General features: G+C 38.0%; 1 long non-coding RNA gene across 8 annotated transcripts in view; it reads right to left on the bottom strand.

Annotated features, from left to right (window-relative positions):
• The window catches only part of LOC106700753 (uncharacterized), a 157105-nt gene that overhangs the window by 26880 nt on the left and 112960 nt on the right, over positions 1–17265 (bottom strand). For all 8 annotated transcript variants that reach the window (XR_011464695.1, XR_011464692.1, XR_011464694.1 and 5 more), the window contains one exon: positions 13829–13905. This is a non-coding gene — a long non-coding RNA (uncharacterized lncRNA). The remainder of the gene's footprint in view (positions 1–13828; positions 13906–17265) is intronic.

Consider the following 17265-nt stretch of genomic DNA (forward strand, 5'->3'; position numbering starts at 1 on the left):
TTGAGCTTCCCTTGTGGCTCAGCTGGTAAATAATCTACCTGCAATGCAGGAGACCTGGGTTGATCCCTGGATTGGGAAGATCCCCTGGAGAAGGGAACAGCTACAACTTTTAACAAAGTTTATTTTCATTCTTTCTTTGTCTGCTTTCTATGCCAAAACTACCCCCTGGTAGTTTCAATATATCGTGGCAGGTCTAAAAACAATGTTCTTTCGTATCTTATACACTAATTTTCCGTCTTTTGCCATTCCTCATCTCTTACAAGGTTTTCGTATTTAGCTCACAAATAGGTGAAAAGTAGATAAGTTATTTTGTTCTCCTTTGTTGGTTTTCTTCTTCCATTAAGAAAACTAGAATTCCCTTGCAGCCAAACTAAAGTGATTCATTTGCTGCTCGCATCTTAAAACAATTCCATAATTTCAGTGGCTTCACAATGTTTTCTAGACCTTCAAATTCTGTCCTCTCTAAAGTACTATCTACCATAGAGATTATGTTGTTAACTTTACAAGGAAATACCGAGCTCAGGTAGGGCTTTTCTCTGACATTATGGATATTGATTCCGAGGACTAACTGGTACTAACTCAGTACCACAGCTAAAGTGGCCTCAGGTATGATACTTTTCACACTGCTCCTTTGATTGCTCTCATATCTATCCTGAATCTTTTTTTCATCATCTGTCCTCAGACTTACAAAGTTCACTTTAGTGATAGCAGCCACATTACCACAATCATAAACATAAACTAGAATTTACATGCTCTGAACCTCCCTAAACCTCATTTCAATTGTAAATTTAAACCTAAAAAAACCCTAAATTTTATTGTAGCTATCTTAAAAATCTTCTTCCTAACTACCTACAAGTAGTCTCTCCCTTGAACCCTTGGGCCAAATATAGACTTTGCTCTACTGCCTAACTTTTTTCCATATGCTCCTTTTTTAAAAAACTGTCCATCAATAATTACCAACAATCTCTGCAAATAACCTCTTGCTAGAGCTAGATATGGAGAAGGCAGTGGCACCCCACTCCAGTACTCTTGCTTGGAAAATCCCATGAATGGAGGAGCCTGGTAGGCTGCAGTCCATGGGGTCACTAAGAGTCGGACACAACTGAGCAACTTCACTTTCACTTTTCACTTTCATGCGTTGGAGAAGGAAACGGCAACCCACTCCAGTGTTCTTGCCTGGAGAATCCCAGGGACGGGGGAGCCTGGTGAGCTGCCGTCTATGGGGTCGCACAGAATCGGACTTGACTGAAGTGACTTAGCAGCAGCAGCAGAGCTAGATAACTGAAAATATCAGTTATCCTCTTGCATATATAATATCATTATTATATGTAAAACTTTCCACTTTCTCTGTTTTCATAGCTGGAAGGAATCATCATTTTAAGAGCAGATTTTCAGATTGTATTCAGGGGTGCCTCAGACGTTCTTTTTAGAAGAAAATTAATGAAGGAGCAATATCATATAGAAGGTGTTCCAGAACTAATTCATCCAGAACACCATCACTTTTTGCTTACAACTTTTTTGAAATAATTTTAAATATACAGGAAAATTACAAGCACAGTACAAAGAACTATTGTATGTGCTTAACCCAGACTTTAACATTTTGCTACAACTGCTTTATCATTCTTTCCTACCCTTTCTCTCTTCTCTTCTCCTCTTCTTTCTCTTTTTACACAGTATACATCTTTTATTTTCTGAACTGTTTGAAAGTTACAAAACCTTGTTCCATTACCTCTAAATACTTCCAGGTAGATTTCCCAGGAACAAAGATATTCACTTATATTATTACAGTATGATAATCAAAATCAGGAAATTTAATACTGACACAATGCTGTTACCTAATCTATACAACTTACTTAAATTTTTTCAACTGCCTCCAAAATTCCTTTTACAGCAATGTTTTCTGGTCCAAAATCAGCCTTTCTTTGCCTTTTATAATACTGACATTTATAAATAGTACAAACAATTTTCTTCGGAAAAGGAACTTTCAGTATGGGTTTGTCTAGTTTCTCATAATTAGATTTAGGTTATACATTTTTGGCAGAAACATTATATAAATGATATTGTGTTCTTTTCAGTATATCACATCAGGAAACATATAATATGGTTCGTCCAGTTATTGGTGATCCTGACTGTGCTTACTTACTTAAGTAGTTAAAGTACTATCTACAAGGTTACTCCACTGTAAAATATGTTTTACTTAGTAATTAAAGAACAATTCATGGAAAGATATTTTTATAACTTTGTAAATATTTTAGCCCTCATCCATTTCTCACTCACTGGTTTTAGCATCCATGGATGACCCTTGCCTGGTGGTTAAAATGGTTGCAAAATGGTGATTTCCTAACACTATCCTTCCTCCTACATTTATTTATATGGTATCCTATTCCCTGGAATGTGAAGTCAAGTGGGCCTTAGAAAGCATCACTACAAACAAAGTTAGTGGAGGTGATGGAATTCCAGTTGAGCTATTTCAAATCCTGAAAGATGATTCTGTGAAAGTGCGGCACTCAATATGCCAGCAAATTTGGAAAACTCAGCAGTGGCCACAGGACTGGGAAAGGTCAGTTTTCATTCCAATCCCAAAGAAAGGCAATGCCAAAGAATGCTCAAACTACCGCACAATTTCACTCATCTCACACGCTAGTAAAGTAATGCTTAAAATTCTCCAAGCCAGGCTTCAGCAATATGTGAACCGTGAACTTCCTGATGTTCAAGCTGGTTTTAGAAAAGGAAGAGGAGCCAGAGATCAAATTGCCAACATCCACTGGATCATGGAAAAAGCAAGAGAGTTCCAGAAAAACATCTATTTCTGCTTTATTGACTATGCCAAAGCCTTTGACTGTGTGGATCACAATAAACTGTGGAAAATTCTGAAAGAGATGGGAATACCAGACCACCTGATCTGCCTCTTGAGAAATTTGTATGCAGGTCAGGAAGCAACAGATAGAACTGGACATGGAACAACAGACTGGTTCCAAATAGGAAAAGGAGTTTGTCAAGGCTGTATATTGTCACCCTGCTTATTTAACTTATATGCAGAGTACATCATGAGAAACGCTGGACTGGAAGAAACACAAGCTGGAATCAAGATTGCAGGGAGAAACATCAATAACCTCAGATATGCAGATGACACCACCCTTATGGCAGAAAGTGAAGAGGAACTCAAAAGCCTCTTGATGAAGGTGAAAGTGGAGAGTGAAAAAGTTGGCTTAAGCCTCAACATTCAGAAAACGAAGATCATGGCATCCGGTCCCATCATTTCATGGGAAATAGATGGGGAAACAGTGGAAACAGTGTCAGACTTTATTTTTCTGGGCTCCAAAATCACTACAGATGGTGATTGCAGCCATGAAATTAAAAGACGCTTACTCCTTGGAAGGAAAGTTATGACCAACCTAGATAGCACGTTCAAAAGCAGAGACATTACTTTGCCAACAAAGGTTCATCTAGTCAAGGCTATGGTTTTTCCTGTGGTCATGTATGGATGTGAGAGTTGGACTGTGAAGAAGGCTGAGTGCCGAAGAATCGATGCTTTTGAAGGGTGGTGTTGGATAAGACTCTTGAGAGTCCCTTGGACTGCAAGGAGATCCAACCAGTCCATTCTGAAGATCAGCCCTGGGATTTCTTTGGAAGGAATGATGCTGAAGCTGAAACTCCAGTACTTTGGCCACCTCATGTGAAGAGTTGACGCATTGGAAAAGACTCTGGTGCTGGGAGGGATTGGGAGCAAGAGGAGAATGGGATGACAGAGGATGAGATAGCTGGATGGCATCACGGACTCAATGGACGTGAGTCTGAGTGAACTCCGGGAGTTGGTGATGGACCGGGAGGCCTGGCGTGCTGCGATTCATGGGGTCACAAAGAGTCGGACAGGACTGAGCGACTGATCTGACCTGATCTGATCCCCTTATTTATTCACTTGTTTACTGTAAGTATGAACTCATGGATGTTTTAATTTAATAGATTAGCATTTATTAATCTCATTGGGCTTCCCCCCTGGCTCAGCGGTAAAGAATCTGCCTGCAATGTGGGAGCTGCAGGAGATGAGGGTCCCATCCCTGGATCAGGAAGATCCCCCAGAGTAGGAAATGGCTACCCACTACAGTTTTCTTGCCTGGGAAATCCCATGGACAGAGAAGTCAGGTGGGCTACAGTCCATGGTGGCACAGAGTCGTATATGACTGAAGCAACTTAGCACACACTCAATCTCATTATTTTGAAGCTGAATTCTCTCAGATTTGGCCAGTGGGAGTCCCTCTGATCTGACTACTGAGGCCTTTTGACATGTCCCTATCACTTTGTGAGCTTTAACATCACTTTTATTTTTATTTTGGGATTTGTTTCCAAACAATGCTTTTAAAAATTTGAAACCCATTTTTCTGCTATAATATTTTTTCCTCCAATTTTCCTTATTTCAAGTCAGGTTTGTATAAAAAGTATCTAGAATACAGAGAAGACGGAGAATAAATGATGGTAATCCTTTTGTTTCTGTGGCTATACTGGCTACCACACCATCCCTCAACCTGCCAGGCATGCTCCTGCATTAAGGGCCTGGCATCCCTTGTGTCCTTGGCCTGGAAGCTTCCTCCCCAGACAGCTCTGTAGCTGTTCCCATGTCTCCTTTAAGCCATAGCTCAAACATCCCTTTCTCGGGGAGGCCTCCACTGACCACTTTTATTACAGCAGAACAAATGTTCTCAAACTTTTTAAAACACCCTTTGAAAACTCTTGATGATAAACCCTTCATTCCCAAAGCTCCATTCCAAAGCAAGATATAAAATAACAATCGGTTTAACCCATCAATGGTTATGTCAGAAACATGATCTTAACCCTCACTGGTTTATTTTACCACAGTCAATTGACAAACTTTCTAAAGTGTTTACTGGTATATGCATAGTCCTTCTGGGTCATTGAAACAAAATAGATGCTATCCACTCTGCTTCTTCTGAGAGCAGAGCAGAAGATTCCTTATTGATCCACTTATTCAGTTCACTTCCTTATTATACACAGCATATCCACATCTATATCATTTTGCTATGAATCAGTCTAATTTTTAAAACTGTTTACTCCTAAATAAAAGTATCAATAAACTAGAATAATGTAGAACTATTTGCCTTACAAAACTGCTCTCTAAAAGAATATGTTTTAAACTATGTAACATTTAACATTTGATTATCCCAAGTAAGTCTTTAAAAAACAAGCAAAAAACCCTCAACAAAGAATCACAGATAATAATCACCATCAAAGAGATATCCAAGACTTTATAAGTCAGGTGCTTTCATTCACATTCAGCAGAGAAACTCACTTTTCCCTGAGTATGTTGTTTCAATATACAATTTAATGTGATTACATTTCACAGATCAGGGTTAAAAGTGTCCTTGCTAAAATACACAGCAAAGTCCATGACTTAACAGCACTTTTCCAAGGCAAACTTGGTAAGTCATTACTATGCATCATCAGTTTCTTAGAAGATCTTAAGTTTGTCAAGCTACTTACCTAGTCTTTTTCTAAAACTACTAACATACTTCAGACTTTCCAAAGTATATTATTTCTAGCTCCTATACTGAAGGCATATAGACAGCTTATCTTTCCCCTCAACATCTATTTTTCATTAAGTTAGGTTTCAAGATGCTTCTGTATAGAGGAATCAATACATTTTTCAACACAGCAAATAAGTAAATGCTTACAGGCCACAAAATGATGAGATGCCTCATTACATAATATAATAGGATAGAATAAATTCTCCTAACATGTAACTGATTTTTGAAGAGTAAGTCATGTACCCCAAACTATACTTTAAACCTCCTGGCTACCTAGTCCATCTAGTAAAATCCTTGAGTGATTTACCAATAATACATCCAAAGACCTAACTCACTTACAAAGATAACTATTTTAAGCACTGTAAGAACTGATTTTAAGTGAAACTCACGATCTCTAAAATATATACATATATATATATATAAATTCAGTGGCCATTTGCTTTTTCATTATAATGTTAGTTATCCTATAGTACTCAATTATCTAAGATAAAAGGCACAGCATAGTATTTAGTCTTCTAACATACAAAGAAGAACTATATTCATCACATATGATGAAATACAGCTTCTTGTTCTTGAGGGCTAGACCTGAGCTGTCCAATATGGTAGCCAGTAGCCACACATGTCTGTTGAGCACTCTGTAATATATCTAGTCCAAACTGAGACACACATCAGTGTAAGATACACATTAGATTTCAAAGACTTAGTATGAAAAAAATATAAAATATCTCACTAATAATTTTATGTTGTTTATATGTTGAAACAATATTTGACATATTGGGTTAAATAAAATATTAAATTCATCTGTTTCTTTTTACTTTTTTAATGTGGCTACTAAAAAATTTAAATTGCATACATGTCTCACATTTTATTTTATTTGAATTTTTGACTGTCCTGAGTCTTTGTTGCAGTGCGCAGGCTTTGCTGCCTAGCAGCATGTGGGATTTTAGCTCCCAAGCAGAAATTGAACCCATGTCCCCTGTACTGGAAGGCAGATTCTTAACCACAGGACCACCAGGGAAGTCTCGCTTATATTTTATTTTTATTGGAGAGGACTTGTTTAGACTAAAGTGGACAAAAGGCACAGTCAGAGGCCAGCTCCACAGTGTATCATAAATATCCTGCAACCATACTACTTTCTAAGGTTTTGAGGTTATTAGCAGATAATCAAATCCCACAAGCAACAGAAGACTAAGTCTATGTGAACTCAGTTTGTAATGAATACAATAATAAATTTACACATTTAATGATATCATAGTGTTTAATTAGGTAACTTGGTAACCACCTGCTGTAACTGTCTTTAAAATTACTATCAATAGTATTGTTTTGACATAGCTAAAGTTCATAGATTTTATTTTTTATTATCTCACTTCTATAAGTACTATACTGAATATTCTTATAAATAGTTAACTGTCTACTGAATACCTTGATTTAGATATAATGGGCATTTCAAATTCATTATGTCAAAACTGAAATCATTATCTTGCTGTTAGGAGTCTATTCTCTACGGTATTTCTGTGTGCCTCAGAGTAGGAATGGTCTATCCCTCCAGGTTAGAGGGCATACTGTTCCCTGACAAGGATAATAAAGATAATGTCATCCTCTGAGACAAGGTTGGCCAGTTTTGCTAGTAGGCTTTTACAAGCCTGGGAGGACACAGATCCACCTGCGTCTGAGGGCATGGCATCACCCTGAGCCTCATTCTGTACTACAGGACTTGGGGAACCAATATGAACATGCAGATTATACTGACTACTTTGCTATGAGCAATAAACTGTCTAAATCTGACTGGGTTCATTGTTTCCTTCTTACAGGAATCTACAGAGTGTGGTGAGCCAGCCTAGCAGCTGCAGCTGCTTAAGAACTCCTTAATGCTCCTCCTTCCTTTGTGTCCTCAGTCTTCATACAAGCACCTCTGTCTACTCCACTGTCCAAGTCAGAAACCTGACCATCAGTCTTGACTCTTGCCCCTCATTCACCATATCCGGAGCATCACCATGTCTGAATTATTCTACCATCTAAATTTCGACTTCCCCTGCCTTCACCCTGGTTCGCATCATTACCCGCTCTCACCTACATGCCTAATTTGTGTCAGCGTCCCTAGCGTTCCCCTACTTCACCCATTCTTCACGTTGCTGCTGTAATGATCTGGTTATGTCATTTTATTGCCCTCAGGATAAAGCCCAAACTTGTCAAAGTTACGAAGTATTTTAAGGTCAGAATTTATGTCGAATGTTTCTTGGAATTCTATTTGTGATTATATTACTGGGAGGAGGGAGGAAGGAAAACAGAAAGAAAGATTAGCCCACTTCTAACATCAAAAACTGTGGAGCAAAATGTAAGTTGGGTGGGGTAGACCTTAGTTAATTCATCAAAACTTCTCTCTTCCTCATTCATGAGCATAGCTGAACTCTAAGACTTTCCTCTGTTAGAACTGGTAATGAAAAGGGGGTCCAACACAGTCAAGAAGGGCCATTTTTATTTTATTTTTTTGCCAGCCACATTTATTCTGATGAAGAGAATGCTCAGGTTATAAGCAAACATGCCCTTCCTGTTACTAGACTCAGAAGAGGTGATTGGTGTCAAATCTATCTTTTCTTTTGGTTCAGGGCATTCAAAAAACAGGCCTCTTTTCTTTTTTTTTCCTTTTAAATGATATTTTAAGCATGCTTCATTCAGATATATCATGTTGACTGAACTGGGGAAAATTCAAATAAGATTATCCTGCTTCTCGTTTGGTCTAGCTCCTATTTTTCATGACTTAGCTCAAATTTTCTTTCAGGAAACCTTCTCTGACTCCCAAAGTACGGTTATATGTCTTTCCTATGTGCTTACTCATGTTTTAGCATTTAATTTCTTGTTGTTGCTATTTAGTCAATAAGTCGTGTCTGACTCTTTGAGACCCCATGGACTGTAGCCTGCCAGGCTCCTCTGTCCATGAGATTTCCCAGGCAAGAATACTGGAGTGGGGTGCCATTTCTTTCTACAGGGGATCTTCCTGACCCAGGGATCAAACCCCACATCTGGTTGGCAGACAGAATCTTTAACACCAAGCCATAATACTGAGTATTAATCTCTGGTAATCTTCTTGAAGACAGTGTGTTTAACTCATTATCTATACCCTCTATGTTATACCATCATGCCTGACATATAGTGGATACCCAATAAATAATTATTTACTTTAAATATATAATCAGATCACACTTTCAAAAATCAGAAAGGGAATTGTAATCTTGAAGGGAAAGAAACCAAAGGAAAGGGATTTTAATTGTAGAGTTTTTCTTATCTTCTAACATATACTCAAACACACATACACACATACTGGTATGCCAAAACACTAAAGTTCTCCTAATTTCAGTACCCTCCCACTCTGAGGTTTGAAGTTACAGAGCCATTAGACGCTTTCATGAGAAAAAGAGAAAATGTATTTTTTTTCAAGGATTTATTCATGTAAGGCAGATTTTGATTTAATCTATATGTAACTCAAGTCTGCTTCCAGGCCAGGAGCACAAAGATGGTGAAGCTAAGATGACAGTTTAACTGGACACTTAACTTCATCTAACACTTTAGGATGAAAGATCCTCACATCTGCTTACTAGCCTTTTCAAGAGGTATTTTTGGCCCCTGGTTAGAATTTTGAGAAGAGAAATTTTAAATGCTGCTGAGCTTTCTTCCAAGACTTTACCCAGGGCAGCCAATGTAGCCCCTCAAAAAAATAAAAAAGAGAGATCTTTAAGGCAATCGGTATAGCACAGTAGGTTTTAAGAATGTCTATGATCCCAGCAGTGTGAATAGCTTAGGGAGACACTGGTATCCTGGTAATCACTAGTTGGTTACCCTAATTTAAATTTTCAGAGTTTTCTTTGGCCAATAGCTGAATTATTGGTTATAAAATGATTTTCAGTAAGATCATTCTAGCACAACCTTATATTTTAATGACCTGGTTCTTTTAGATTATTAAAAGCAAAGTTCTTAAACTCACAGAGCATTTTCCTTCATATAAAGAATAAGTCTATCAAGCCCAGGTGCCACAACTACTGAGCCCACAGGCCACAGCTAGAGAGTCTGTCTGTGCACCACAATGAAAGAGCCCACATGCAGTAACCAAGACTCATGCAGCCAAATAAAGGAATATTTTTAGAAAGAAAAACAAAGACTATCACCACACTCACAGATAAATCTGGGTTCTAGTAATGACCCTGCAATTTGCTGTATGAACTTGGAGTAATAATTTTAAAACTTCTGAGCCTCAGCTTCCTTTTTGTGGTCAGGATTAATTAAATAACAATACAATGTATCCATAACATTACCCACTACTCTGTTCATGCTCAATAAATGGCAGTCATAATTTTCACAAGATTCTTAATAGCATGAGTTAGCAGGCCAAACCTGTCCACCCCTGTTTTATAAATAAAGTTTTATTGGGCCACAATCACAATCATTAGTTTATGTTTTGTCTGACATGGAACAACAGACTGGTTCCAAATAGGAAAAGGAGTTCGTCAAGGCTGTATATTGTCACGCTGCTTATTTAACTTATATGCAGAGTACATCATGAGAAATGCTGGACTGGAAGAAACACAAACTGGAATCAAGATTGCCGGGAGAAATATCAATAACCTCAGATATGCAGATGACACCACCCTTATGGCAGAAAGTGAAGAGGAACTCAAAAGCCTCTTGATGAAAGTGACAGTGGAGAGTGAAAAAGTTGGCTTAAAGCTCAACATTCAGAAAACGAAGATCATGGCATCCGGTCCCATCACTTTATGGGAAATAGATGGGGAAACAGTGGAAACAGTGTTGGACTTTATTTTTCTGGGCTCCAAAGTCACTGCAGATGGTGACTGCAGCCATGAAATTAAAAGATGCTTACTCCTTGGAGGGAAAGTTATGACCAACCTAGATAGCACGTTCAAAAGCAGAGACATTACTTTGCCAACAAAGGTTCGTCTAGTCAAGGCTATGGTTTTTCCAGTGGTCATGTATGGATGTGAGAGTTGGACTGTGAAGAAGGCTGAGCGCCGAAGAATTGATGCTTTTGAACTGTGGTGTTGGAGAAGACTCTTGAGAGTCCCTTGGACTGCAAGGAGATCCAACCGGTCCATTCTGAAGGAGATCAGCCCTGGGATTTCTTTGGAAGGAATGATGCTAAAGCTGAAACTTCAGTACTTTGGCCACCTGATGCGAAGAGTTGACTCATTGGCAAATACTCTGATGTTGGGAGGGATTGGGAGCAGGAGGAGAAGGGGACGACAGAGGATGAGATGGCTGGATGGCATCACTGACTTGATGGACGTGAATCTGAGTGAACTCCGGGAGTTGGTGATGGACAGGGAGGCCTGGCGTGCTGTGATTCATGGGGTTGCAAAGAGTCGGACACGACTGATCGACTGATCTGATCTGATCTGATGACTACATCTGAACTACAATGACAAAGTTGTGCAGAGTAACAAGATTTAAAACAGAGACTATATGGCCCACAAAACCCAAAATATTTACTATCTGGCCTTTTACAGAAACAGTCTGCTGACTCCTACTTACAATAAATTTCACTAAAACTTCTAAAATAATATTATCACCTTGTAGACTATTAATAACCATTAATAAAGCTTTCCTGGCTTTAATATACTCAAAACTTTGTAATAAAGTGCAGTGCATTTAATCTCACAAAGATAATGGCTCATCTAATGGCTCTTTCATCTGTCCTCAATAGTGAATGGATGTGGCTGGGAAAAGTCTGACAGGAATGGCTATACAAAATAATAAGCAAAATCTAACTCTTTGTAACAAACTGATAAGTTTAAGTATATTACTTGCACTTCTATATTCTAGGCTTAATGAAAAAGATAGGAAGGCAGGATATTAGGTTCCCCGTTCAGCCTCCACTGACTTCATTTCCACTGGTCTCTAGAAGTACTAATTAATAAAATCTTTCTAGGAAAACAGTACCTTATAGCACTGTAACATTCTTCCAAAGGTAAAATAGAACTTGAGTAGTGTTATCCAGTGGAGGCTATCTCTGAACAACTACTTCCTATCCGAACCGAAGTGTTTATATTAATAAATGCAACTGGATAAGAATTCTCCTGCAACCTAGAATTCTCCTGATACCCTGCATCTCTACTTTCATTTGAAAAAAATACTCCTCAAGGGAAGTAAGTCCACATTGCTTCCCTGCTCTCGACCCGCTAAGAGTAATGACTTGCCATCACACTTAGAATAAAGTCCAAGGGCTTCACTGGGGTCCCGATTAGGCTGTACTGTGCCTCTGCCTAACTCTTAACCTCATTTCCTACCACTCTCCTCCTCTACCCACCGTGCTTCTTACTAACTCCTGAAGACATCAAACATAAGCCTCTGCATTTGAGTCATTCCACTTCCAGCTACACACTTCCGATATGTAGCTGGTCTGGGAAACTCAGCTACATTTCCGATATGGGAAACTCATATGGTTTGTTTCCTCACTTCAGATTTCTGCTCAAGTATCGCCTCCACAGAGAAAACTTCCTTGACTGCTTTTTCTAAAGTAGGATACTATGTTATTCTCTACCCATTTAATCTGCTTTTTTTTCCCTACAGCAAATCAAATACATATTTACTCATCTGTTGCAATATATATATGTGTGATGAGGACCAAGATTTCATCTCATTAACTATTTTATCCCCAGAGCTTAGAACAATGCCTGGCAACAGTGAATTATCACTGACAGGGAATCTATTGAATTAACTATGTGAAAGATTTGACTATTCAAGGAAAGCTTTCAGCAAATGCAACTGACGGTGGAATGAGAAGACCAGTAATAGTAATGGTGGTCATGTGAATCTAGAATACTCACAGATGGAAAGGTAGAAGGCTGAAGGAACTAGATTAGCATCGGAATTAGAGTAAGATTTTTAATAGCTAGAGGATAGTAGGCAGGATGGAAGGAAAAAGAATGACACCAGGCCACAGATGGCGGAAGCCTGAGAAAAATGGAGAAAAATCTCTTTTTATAATCCCATTCACTCCCTGTCATTCTCCTTCCTCTCACGTTTCCTCTAGCAATATTGCATGCTAAGTCACTTCAGTGGTGTCCAACTCTTTGTGACCCCGTGGACTGTAGCCTGCCAGGCTCCTCTGTCCATGGGATTCTCCAGGCAAGAATACTGGAGTGGTTTGCCATGCCCTTCTCCAGGGGTCTCCCTGACCCAGGCACGGAAGCCATGTCTCTTATATCTCCTGCATTGGCAGGTGTGTTCTCTACCACTGGCGCTACCTGGGAAGCCCTTATGCACCCACTTTTGCCACCTCTCTTCCTTGTCCTCTTTTGCTTCCTCAGTCATAAATTGTTTTTCACTTGTATATTGTCTTCACAAGGTTTTTTCTTGTGAATCAGTGGCCTGAGTAAAAGAAAAGATCTCTAATGAGAAACTCTTAAAGAGTATATTTGATATTCTTTAGATGCTAAGAACACCAAAATCAGCATCAACATCAGTATCAGTACTGATGATCAGTACATTGATGATCAGTATCAGGTACTCATCATCAATGCAACAGACTGAAAAACAAACGTGAAGGCACTCCCTTTCACCTCCTACATCAAGAATCCCGACTGCTTTGGGAATTCATCTGTTTAATGTTCTTTTCTTCCTTCTCCAGAACATATCTTTAAAAGATAATCATCATTTTTAGTTTTACTGAGGTATAACTGACATATAGATAATTGCACATATTTTAATGTATATATTTTGATGAGTTTGGACATGTGTGCACACATCACCACAATTAAGGTACTACAAACATATCTAGACTCTCAAAAATTTCCTTGTATTCTTTTGTGGTTTTGTGCTGTTGTAAGAGCACATAAAGAAAATGAAAGTGAAAAACATGAGATTTATCTTCACCATTTTAAAGTGCACACTATCATATTTTTAACTATGGGCACTGTGTTGCACAACAGACTCAACATATTTGACTTCTATCCTCAAACTGCTTTTAAAACTTATGACACACCCACTAAAGTATGCTGGGCCTAAACCCTAGGCCTAGCATTACCTTGTTTTATTAAGTTGACCCCAGTGCTGATACAAGCTAAAACAAAAGAAAACTGACAAGCAGTCTCGTCAGACTCATAAATGATTGTGTACATGTGCCTCTTCTCAGCTCTCATCAGATGACACTGGGCTCGGTGTTCAACTCGACTCTTTGAAGGATAATTTCTGACACATTAGCAGCAGCCAACATAATAATATATATTAATTTCAGTCAAATACCTCTCAAAATATAATACCCCAGAACATCAACTTACTCATTTTAAATTCTTCCACAGGAGTCTACAGGAAGAACATGATCTCTGTAATCCAAAAGGAGTCTTGAGAAAATAAACTGTAAAAAAAAAAAAAAATTTAGGAGGAATTCATAATAAAGTTCATGTTTTGCCCATTAATTTTAGATACCAAAGAAAAATCAAAGCGAGGAGAGATGTTTTTAATACCAAGCATATTTATAAGTAACAAGGCATTAAGATTTATAAACTAACATGATCACCTACTTAAAGCTAATCAATATATTCAACAACAAACAAGATACTTGTCTTAAATGATTTATTCCATTATTTTGGTACCTATGCTTAAATTAATTCCAATTACAACTCTATATTCAAGACTTGAGAGAGAAAAAAGTTAATTATGCAAATTAAAAATCAAAAGCCTAGAGTATTAATCTCCTCTACACATACCCCTGTTTCATCTCTCCAACTCTCCAAACCCACACTCCCTGTCTCTGTCATTGTACATTCAAGCCCGTACTATCAAGTCCAATAGGGTTGGTGTGAAGTTAGTGTAAAGTATGTATAGCTAGCAGTGTGACTTTATTATTTGTTTTGCTTAGTTCCAGGACTGAAGAATGCCAATTTCAATGCAAAGCGTGGTCATTTGTGCATGTATATCTCTCTTCCCACTCCTCAATGAAGCTGTGACTTCAGTGACGTTCAAGAGTGCAAAATACAACAACTGTTTGTATTTATCCGTATTAATGTCACAATATATTTACTTTGGAAGGGATAGGTCCAAATTTAGGTTAGCAGCCTACTCTGGCTTAAAACAGAACATATCTCCCTAAGGCACTCTCCTTCTGAAATAATTCATTACCATAAAAGTTAAGTATTTACAGGACAAAAACCTGAAACAATAGTAAGAGCAACAAAACATTCTGCTTTTCATTTCCACTAACTTGGTGTTAATGAAATGTGACACTGCTATTAGCATAGTATAATATGAAAAGGTGTCCAATGTACAAAGATAATATGAAAACTCCTTCCCTGGTGGTTCAGACAGTAAAGAACCCGCCTGCCAGTTCAGGAGAAGCAGGTTCGAGCGCTGGGTCAGGAAGATCCCCTGGAGAAGGGAATGGCTACCCACCCCAGTATTCTTGCCTGGAAATTCCAAGGACAGAGGAGCCTGGCGGGCTACAGTCCATGGGGGTCACAGAGAGTCGGACACAACAGAGCAACTAACACTAATGACAAAAGCAAAACAAAAATAGTTCTCTTTCCTTTTCATATGCCCTTTGTGTTAGCTGAAAAGCATATGACCTTGTTATCTACATGCTAGAATAAAGATATAATATATATATAAAGATATATATAATAAAATTGGTTGTAGTGTGCCTAGAAGGAGGCTTCAAAAATAACCAAGTAGAATTACTTTTCCCAGTGCCCCATAAATGATACATTATACAGGACTCAGTTCTTACTTTTCTGTGTTAGAAGCTGTACTAAATGCAGTTAAACAAGAGAAAAAATATCTAAATAACTCTCAGAAGTGGCATACATAGATATTAGATCTTTGTTGAAATCTCAAAACTTAACATTATCCAAAGGTTTAAATCACCTTTAAAACAGTATTAAAATTCTAAACTCATGTTGTGTTTATCTTTTTTTAAGTAGATGTATATTCCTAGCAACATGTTTGTATCTGATGTTACTCATATACATAAAAGTATATAGTCATTTTAGGGATTAATAGAAAACCCGACATCTGCACAGAACATTTCCCTCATTAGATATTATCATGTTAGCAAATTTTCCCTATTTTTTATTTTACTACAAAATAAAGTGAGCTGATTTTTACCCTCAAGTTTCTCTATAATGTATACTGCCAATATTGCAAATATTTTAATGGCACATTAGAAGAATCTCATTTTCCTCTAAAAATCACTACAGCATTTAGCCCTGAAGAGACCTAATAACACATACAAAAAAATCAAGATATGACTATGGCACACTGGCATACCAGTTACCACTTAACAAATATTACTTTAATCATTACTTTTAAACTAAAAGCTATCTTTTCTTAAAATCTCAGTCAAGATCCCATCGGTCATTAGAATGTTATTTGGCCTCTTCCTAAATAAGTGCCAAATTGAATCAATTACACAAGAATCAATTAGCAAAAAACTATATACAAATCAACTGTCTTAACTACCAGCCAAACTGTATATTCAAAAAAGTAACTCTCTTCTGTCAGAATGTCACATTTGGGGTTCATGGGGGTATAAACTGATACCTTTCTAGAAAGCAATTTGGAATAACATTTATAAAATATTACTGTTTATTTTCTTTGACCAGTAACTCTATTCCTAAGAATTAACCTAAAAAAATAATCAGAAATAAAGTTTATATATATATATAAAGATGTGTATTCCAACATGACTTACTAGAGCAGAAGGACAAAAAAAAAATGCAAAGCTCAAAACAAAGCTTAGATTTAAAATAAATACCACGCAGCCATTTAAATCACAATTATGAATAAAATATTATGACTTAAAATTCTCAGCACACATACATAAACCATACCAAAATATTTACAGCAATTACCTGTGGTTGGCATCATTATAGGTTATTTTTATATACCTCTTTTGTATTTTCAGGAGCTAATACTGCTATTCAAGAATATTTTAATATCCTATACTGAACTATTATAAACTAAGGGGTTTTGTTAGAAGTCATTTCAGTGACAGTCATAGACCATTTCACAAGCACAGAGAAGAAAAGATGGCTGGTCAAAAGTAGATGACTGTCATCAGCTAGCTTTCCCTCAAGCACCAGGAATACTGCTATAGTTCCCCTGCTAATATCCATCAGTAATCAAATTAGTAGAGCACTCATGTTAACAATTTGTATTTCCATCTGAGGGTGAATTTATTTAACAGATAGCTGTTTTTCCCAGTAAAGACAGTTAGTACAACAAACTTGCATGGGATAGGAACAAATATTTACTGAGTAAGTTAACTGCTGCTGCTGCTAAGTCACTTCAGTCGTGTCCGACTCTGTGCGACCCCACAGACGGCAGCCCAACAGGCTCCCCCGTTCCTGGGATTCTCCAGGCAAGAACACTGGAGTGGGTTGCCATTTCCTTCTCCAATGCATGAAAGTGAAAAGTGAAAGTGAAGTCGCTCAGTCGTGTCCGACTCTTCACAACCCCATGGACTGAAGCCCACCAGGCTCCTCCGTCTGTGGGATTTTCCAGGCAAGAGTACTGGAGTGGGGTGCCATTGCCTTCTCTGATACGTTAACTGACATGATGCTAAAAGCTTTTCTGTTGTTGGTGGTGTTCAGTTGCTGACTCTTTGAGACCTCACAGACTATAGCCCGCCAGGCTCCTCTGTCCTCCACTATCTCCCGGAGTTTGCTCAAATTCATGTCTACTGAATTGGTGATGCTATCTAACCATCTCATCCTCTGCC

This window comes from Bos mutus, chromosome 7 (assembly GCF_027580195.1).
Source record: "Bos mutus isolate GX-2022 chromosome 7, NWIPB_WYAK_1.1, whole genome shotgun sequence".
Classification (NCBI taxonomy): Eukaryota; Metazoa; Chordata; class Mammalia; order Artiodactyla; family Bovidae; genus Bos; species Bos mutus.